This window comes from Theropithecus gelada, chromosome 5 (assembly GCF_003255815.1).
Source record: "Theropithecus gelada isolate Dixy chromosome 5, Tgel_1.0, whole genome shotgun sequence".
NCBI lineage: Eukaryota > Metazoa > Chordata > Mammalia > Primates > Cercopithecidae > Theropithecus > Theropithecus gelada.
In genome coordinates, this window is record NC_037672.1 from 78,504,147 (window position 1) to 78,512,384 (window position 8,238).

Consider the following 8,238-nt stretch of genomic DNA (forward strand, 5'->3'; position numbering starts at 1 on the left):
GTATAACCTGCGAAGGGACATTTGGGAGCCCATTGTTGCGTCTAGTTAAAAACAATTATCCTGCCATAAAAACAAGAAAGAAGCTATCTGTGAAAAAGCTTTGCAACGTGTGGACTCATCTCACAGAGATAAACTTTTGTTTCAGTAAATTGGACACTTTTTTTTTGTACAATCTGCGCAAGGTTATTTGGGAGCCCATTGAGGCATATAGTGAAAAAACAAATATCCCACAATAAAAACTAGAAAGAAGCTATCTGTAAAAACGCTTTGCAAAGTGTGGATTCATCTCACAGAGTTAAACCTTTCTTTTGATTCAGCAGGTTGGAAAAACTTTCTTTGTAGAATCTGCACAGGGATATTTGGGAGCCCATTGAGGCCTATAGTGAAACATCAATATCCCGCAATAAAAACTAGATAAAAGCTCTCTGTGAAAATGCTTTGTGATGTCCTAATTCAACTCAGACAGTGAAACCTTTCATTTAATTTAGAAGGCTGTAAACAGTCTGTTGTGTTTTGTTTTTGTAGAATCTGCATGCACAGGGTTATTTGGTAGCCACTGAGACCTATAGTGAAAAACTGATATCCTACAATGAAAACTGGAAATGAGCTTTCAGTAAAAACGCTTTATGATGTGTAGGTTAATCTAACAGAATTAAACATTATTTTATTATTATTCAAAAAGTTGTAAACACTTTTTTTGTAGAATCTGCACTGGGTTATTTCAGAGCCCATTGAAGCCTATAGTGAAAAACCGAATATCCTGCAATAAAAACTAGAAAGAATTTATATGTGAAAATGCTTTGTAATGTGTGGATTCATCTCATAGAGTTAAAGCTTTCTTTTGATTCAGCAGTTTGGGAAAACTCTTTCTGTAGAATTTGCACAGGGACATTTGGGAGCCCACTGAGACCCTTAGTGAAATACCAATGCCCTGCGATAAAAACTAGAAAGAAGCTGTCTGCGAAAACACTTTGCAATGTTTGAATTCACCTCACAGAATTAAAACTTTGGATTCATCAGGTTGGATACGCTCTTTCTGTAGAATCTGAGTAGAGATATTTGGGAGCCCATTGAGGCCTATAGTGAAAAATCAATATCCTTTGATAAAAACTAGAAAGAAGTTATCTGAGAAAATGCTTTGCAATGTGTAGATTCATCTCACTGAGTTAAACCTTTCTTTTGATTCAGCAGGTTGGAAAGACTTTTTTTTTCCCCCCCATAGTAACTTGTTTTTATCTTTTTATATGAGAAAGGGTGTTCTTAGTATTTTCACCTTTATGGCTGTGTGTTTGTTTTCATGTTTTCCAGCCATAGATCCTGTTCCTAATAATATAAGCCATCATTGATAACTTTAGCAAGTTCAGACATAATTTTTGCCTGAGATATGTGGTTGCCTCTTTGATCTCCTCCAGGATGTTCTTTCACATAACATGGTTTCTGAGTTACAATCAAAATCTTGTTTAAGTCTTGGTCATCAATTTCATAATCTGAATCATTATCAGACCAATCAGTTAATGTGTTTTTTCATCCTATTTGTTCAATATCTTCATCAAACAACAAATCAAGTTCTTCTTGTTCTGTTTCTTCTGAAGAATATAGCTGATTTAATGATCCTTCAGGCACAGAGGCTGATTCCCTCAATTTCACTGGGGCTGGCTGATGTCTCTTTTTTACTTCTATCCAAGGTTCTGAGTCCAAGTCAGGCAAACTGGCAGACAACCCTCTAGACGTTGTTTGAAGAATACTTGTTTCACTATTTTTCTTTGGGTTCAATGGGCTTCCAATTCTTGGAGAATTGGGGGCAGACTCTGAATGTGAGCAAAAGGCTCAGCCTGGTACAAACTCTGGACAATCAATCAGTTGAGAGAAATCTGTTTGTGGCACATTACAAGGAGGAAGGCCTGGAATTGGCCACTTTTCTGGTTCTATCTTTTTTCTCATTCACAATTTCTACTTCTATGCCATCCTTCAGTGCCTCTAAGAGATGAGATGAGGTTTGTAGTGAAAGCCTGAACACGTTGAAAACCAGCAATCAGGGAAATAGGCAAGAAACCTTGTTCATCCATCTTTCCTCAAAGAAAGTAGTCTCGCTCAAAATTTTCTACATTGAAGTAATTTTCAATTTGACACTTCATGTACTCTTTAACCAATGCTTCTTCCACAGGATACACCCATACACCTGTACCATCATCACAGTAATACATCATACTGGTATTAAGTTTTGTTTGAAATGGTTGATCATTCCTTTCACCATGTTCTTGATAACCAAATAAATAAAGTTCAATCGAGGATTTCCTCTGCCTCCTCCTCTTCCCCATCCTCAGTCTCTTCCTGGGCCTGTAAAGGAACCTCGGATATTACCACCCTCACTTCTCACATTGGAAACTTCATCTTGATCATCTCTTTTTTCTCTATCTCGCCTCTAACGTCATGTATCGTTTCTTCTATTGTTATGTGTTGATTTACTTACTTCAGGTTGACAGGATTCAGGTCTTTCTTGACTCTCTGGTCTTACATCATCTGAGTGGTACCCACTTGTGCTTATTAGCTGTATTTTGTTGATTACTTGACTGAGCCTCAACCTCACTGACATTTTCACCAGGACCATTTAATTTTGTTTTCTGGTTTGGTTTGCTCTTTTACTTCTCTTTTCAAGCTTCTCTTCTTTTTCTTTTCTATTTTGTGGCTTTTTATTTCCTTGGCTGAGGACGCTCTGACATCCAGTGTTCACTAATTCACTTGGTGTTGGCCAATTCTCCATAACGTTGAAATCACTAGCCTTGTTGAATTTGTCCTAAGTTTTCCTGCTTTTATAATTTTGAGGGAACCGAACTCTGACGCCAAGGTTTCCAGCGCTGGTGGCGGCGGACTTGTCCTGGCTGGGGAGAGGTGCTGGGTAGCCTTTTTGTTCCAGGGATTTTCCTTCCGCGGCAGCGGCGGCAGCTGCCACTTCTCCTTAGGGTCAGCTGCCGCCTGCTCCCGGGCGTCCTCGGCCAACGGATCCGCAGCAACGGCGGCAATGGCTACTGCGGCGACCGCGGTGAGGGTTCCCCGCTGAAGGGGCCCCGGGCCCATGCGCCTTGTGCGCCAGATGCAGCGCCAGGGGCCTCACGAGGACAGCCTCCTGGGGTACGCTGCGTGCCGGCACCACGTCAGACGACGGCTCTCCCCGCGCCCCCGCGCTGGTGGTGGCCGCAGCCTTCTCCTCCCTCGCTGGCTCTTTGCCCTCACGTTCGGCCCAGGGCTGATGCTTGGCCTGCCGGTTCGCCTTGGACAACAACGACTGGCTCTCAGCAGTCACCGCTGGCGAATCCTCCCGAGAATGAGCTGCGGGCACCTGGGCGTGAGCAGATATCGGGTCCCTCTGCCCCAAGTGCCCCAGTTGGGGTGGCCCCGAGGCCAGGGAGCCCGACTGCCCGTCTCTCCGCCGGGGCACCGACCGGCTCCGGCTGGTGGCAGAGAACCCAACAGAGACAGCCACCGTTGCCGCCGCCGCCAGCCTAGGCCGCTCAGCGTCGGACCTGCCACCCTTCCCCGCACTGAATCGAGCGTCAATCGCTCTCCTGCCCCGTCCTCTCCAAAGCGCACACCCGGAGGGACACACCACGCGCCGGGAGCCGCGACCCCTCACCTGGCGCGGGCAGCAGCTGAGAGGTAGCTCGCAGGGGCCCAGGACCTTTACCGGAGTCAGAGAGGCGGGAGCACGCAGAACACGTAACTGGCCGCGGGGGCGTGGACTCCGAGGAAGGGCGGCCTCAGAGGACGGGAAGGAGCCTCCCTGAGGAGGTTGATATGGCTACTCACTGGCTCCTGCCCTCGCCTGGCCTCCCGCGGGAGTTGACGGATTCGCCCGCCCAGGTGCCCACCGGCCCGCCTGGCGGAGGGCCTGCCCCATCCCAGCAGCCCTCCCAGGGCGAGGAAGGACAAAGGGGATGACTCCCGACTCCAGGGCAGAGGACACCCCCACTGCGGGCTCAGGGGCGGGGCATATACCAGGCCTCTGTGGCTGGCTGCGGGCTCCTGCCCTGCCCCCAGGGCAACAGCAGCCAAGGGCCTGGGCAGCCCACACACATGGCACCTGGAGAACCAGTGCCTCAATTTGCCTTTAGGCCCTAAAGCCAGGTTTCACCTAGGCTAAGGGAGGAGGACACGGAGTCGACCCTGTCCTGAGGGGCTGGCAAGTGAATTGTGCTCCCTGCCACCCCACACCACACACCCCAATCCCCACGCTCCCACTCCCCACCCCAACGCCCACACCCCACCCCAACCCCCATGGCTCCCCCACTCCCTCTCCCTCCCACCCCCTCGCCCCTCCCACCCCCTACCCTGTCACCCCCTCCCCTCTCACTCCCCACCCCTCCTACCCCCTCCCGCCTCCCAGCCCCCCATCCCCCACCACCCCTTCCCCCCTCACCCCCCCCACCCCCCCCTTGGCTCCCTGGAAACACTCTGTAGAATCTGTACAGGATCAATTGGGAGCCCATTGAGGCCTGTAGTGAAAAACAATATCCTGCGATAAAAACTAGAAAGAAATTACCTGCGAAAATCTTTGTGAATGTGGATTCCTTTCACAGAGATAAACCCTTCCTTTCTTTCAGCAAATTGGAAACGCTGTTTTGCAGAATCTGGGAAGACTGTAGTCCTATGGTAAAAAACCGAATATCCCATGATAAAACTGGAAAGAATCTATCTGTGAAAAAGTTTTGTGATGTGTGGATTCAACTCACAGAGTTAAACTTTATTTTGATTCAGCTAGTTGGAAACACTCTTTCTGTAGACGGTGTGCAGGGGTGTTTGGGAGCCCACTGAGGCCTATAGGGAAAAACTGAATATCCCACGATAAAAACGATAAAGAAGCTATCTGTTGTGTGATGTGTGGATTCATCTCACAAAGTTTAAACTTTCTTCTGATTTAGCAGGTTGAAAACACTCTTTCTGTAGAATCTGTTCAAGGACATTTGGGAGCCCGTTTAGTCCTATGGTGAAAACAGACATCCCACAATAAAAACTAGAAAGAAGGTATCTGTGAAAACACTTTGTAATGTATGGACTCATCTCACAGACTTAAATCGTTCTTTTGATTCAGCAGGTTGGAAAGACTCTTTCTGTAGATGCTGCACAGGGATATTGAGAGCCAATTGAGACCTATAGTGAAAAACCAAATATCCCACTATATAAACTAGAAAGAAGCTATGGGTGAAAATGCTTTGCAATGTGTGGATTCATCTCACAGAGTTAACCTTATCTTTCCATTCAGCAGGTTGGAAGCACTCTTTTGGTAGAATCTGCACAAGGACATTTGGGAGCCCATTGGGTCCTACAGTGAAAACAGATATTCCATGATAAACACTAGAAAGAAGCTATCTGTGAAAAAGCTGTGCAATGTGTGGACTCATCGCAGAGAGTTAAACCTTTCTTTTGATTCAGCAGGCTGAAAACATTCTTTCTGTAGAATCTGCACACAGACATTATGGAGGCCATTGAGGCCTGTATTAAAACCCAATATCTCATGATAAAAACGAGAAAGAAGCTATCTGTGAAAATTCTGTGAGATGTGTGGATTCATCTCACAGAGTTAAACCTATATTTTGATGTACCAGGTTGGAAACATCCTTTCTGTAGAATCTGTGCGAGGACATTTGTGAGCCCATTGAGTCTTAGAGTGAAAGCAGATATCCCACAATAAAAACTAGAAAGAAGCTATCTGTGAAAACGCTTTGCAATGTCTGGATTAATCTCACAGAGTTAAACCTTTCTTTTGGTTCAACAGGTTGAAACACTTTCTGTAGAATCTGTGCAGCGACATTGGAAGCCCATAGAGGCCTATACTGAAAATCCGACATCCTGCTATAAAAAGGAGAAAGAAATTATCAGTGAAAACGCTATGCGGCAATGCATGGATTCATCTCACAGATTTAATCCTTTCTTTTGATTAAGCAAGTTGGAAACACTCTTTCTGTAGAATCTGCACAGGGATATTTTGAAGTACTTTGAGGCCTGTAAAGAAAAACCAACATCCTACGAGAAAAATTTAATCAGGGTGTCTGTGAAAATGCTTTGCAGTGTGTGGATTCATCTCACAGAATTCAACCTTTCTGTTGATTCAGCAGGTTGGAACCACTCTTTAGAATCTGCACAGTGACATTTGGGAGTCAACAGAGGCCTATAGTGAAAAATGGATATCTCAGGATAAAAATGAGAAAGAAGTTATGAATGAAAATACTTTGTGATGTGTGGATACATCTCAAAGAGCTAAACCTTTCTTTTGATTCAGAAGGTTGGAAACACTCTTTGTGTACAATCTGTGCAGGGACATTTGGCAGCCCATTGAGTCGTATAGTGAAAACAGATATCCCATGATAAAAACTAGAAAGAAGCTATTTGTAAAAAAAAGCTTAATAGTGTGGATTCATCTCACAGAGTCAAAACTTTCATTTGGTTCAGCAGTTTGGAAACACTCTTTCTGTAGAATCTGCACAGGTATGTTTAGGAGCCCATTGAAGCCTATTATGTAAAATTGATGTCCCACAATAAAAACTAGAAGTATACTATCTGTTTAAAAGCTTTGCAATGTGTGGATTCAGCTCACAGAATTAAACCTTTCTTTTGATTCAGCAGGTTGCAAAGACTCTTTTTATAGAATAAACGAAGGGACATTTGGGAGCTTACTGAAGCATATAGCAAAAAACTGAATATCCCATGATAAAACTGGAAAGAGTCTATCTCTGAAAATGCTTTGTAATGCGTGGATTCCCCTCACAGAGTTAAAACCTTCTTTTGATTCAACAGGTTGGATACGCTTTTTGTAGAATCTGCAAAGGGACATTTTGGAGACCATTGATGTCTATAGTGAAAAACGAAATATCCCATGATAAAAATTAGAAAGAAGCTATCTGTGAAAGCACTTTTTGATTTGTGGATAAATCAAACAGACTTAAACCTTTCTTTTCATTCAGCAAGTTGGAAATACTCTTTTTGTAGAATCTGCACAGTCACGTTTGGGAGTCCTTTGAGGCCTATATTGAGAAACCAAATATTTCACCATCAAAACTAGAAAGAAGCTATCTGTGAATACCCTTTGTGATGTGTGGATTCATCTCACAGAGTTAAAACTTTCTTTTGATTCAGCAAGTTTGAAACACATTTTTTGTAGAATTTGCAAAGGAAAATTTGGGAGCCCATTGTGGCCTACAGTGAAAAACTGAATATCCCGCCATAAAAATTAGAAAGAAGCTATCTGTAGAAAAGCTTTTCAATGTGCTAATTAATCAAACAATATTAAAATTTCTTTTTGATTCAGCAGGTTTGAAACATTCTTTTTGTGGAATCTTTGCTGAGACAATGGGACCTCATTGAGGCATGTAGTGGAAAGCCAAATATCCCGTGATTAAAAACTAGAAAGAAGCTGTTTGTGAAAACGCTTGGTGATGGGTGGATTCATTTCACAGAATTAAACCATTCTTTTGATTCAGCAAGTTGGAAACACTCTTTGTGTATAATCTGCCAAAGGACATTTGGGAGCCCATTGAGGCCTATAGTTAAAACTGAATATTCCGTGACCAAAACTAGAAAGAAGCTATCTGTGAATACACCTTAAGATGTGTGTATCCATCTCACAGAGTTAAAAATTTCTTTTGATTCAGGAGGTTGGAAACAGTCTCATGTAGAATCTGCAAATGGTCATTTTGGAGCCTTTCAGGTCTATAGTGAATAACTGAATATCCCACGATAAATACTAGAAAAAAATCTAATGGTGAGAGCACTTTGCGATATGTGGGTTTATCTCATAGAGTTAAACCTTTCTTTTGATTCAGAAGGTTGGAAATACTCTTTTTGAAGAATTTGTGTCATTTTGGAACTCATTGAGGCCTACAGTCAAAAACTGACTGCCCCATGATAAAAACAAGAAAGTAGCTATTTATGAAAATGTTTTCCAATGTGTGGATAAATCAAACAGAATTAAATCTTTTTTTTTTTTTTTTTTTTTTTTTTTTTTTATTTAGCAGGTTGGAAACACTCTTTTTGTAGAATCTGTGCAGTGACATTTTGGAATCCATTGAGGCCTGTAGTAAAAAACTGGTATCCCGCAGTAAAAACTAGAAAGAAGCTATCTGTGAAAATTCTTTGCAATGTGTGGAAAAATTCTTTGCAAAAATTCTTTGCATCTTAGAGAGGTAAATATTTCTTTTGATTCAGCAGATTGGAAACACTTTTATGGAGAATCTGTGCAGGGACATT

General features: G+C 43.2%; 1 pseudogene; it reads right to left on the reverse strand.

The window, feature by feature from the left end:
* Positions 1 to 1,240: 1,240 nt before the first annotated feature.
* Positions 1,241 to 2,761, reverse strand: LOC112624332 (annotated as a pseudogene).
* Positions 2,762 to 8,238: the final 5,477 nt, after the last annotated feature.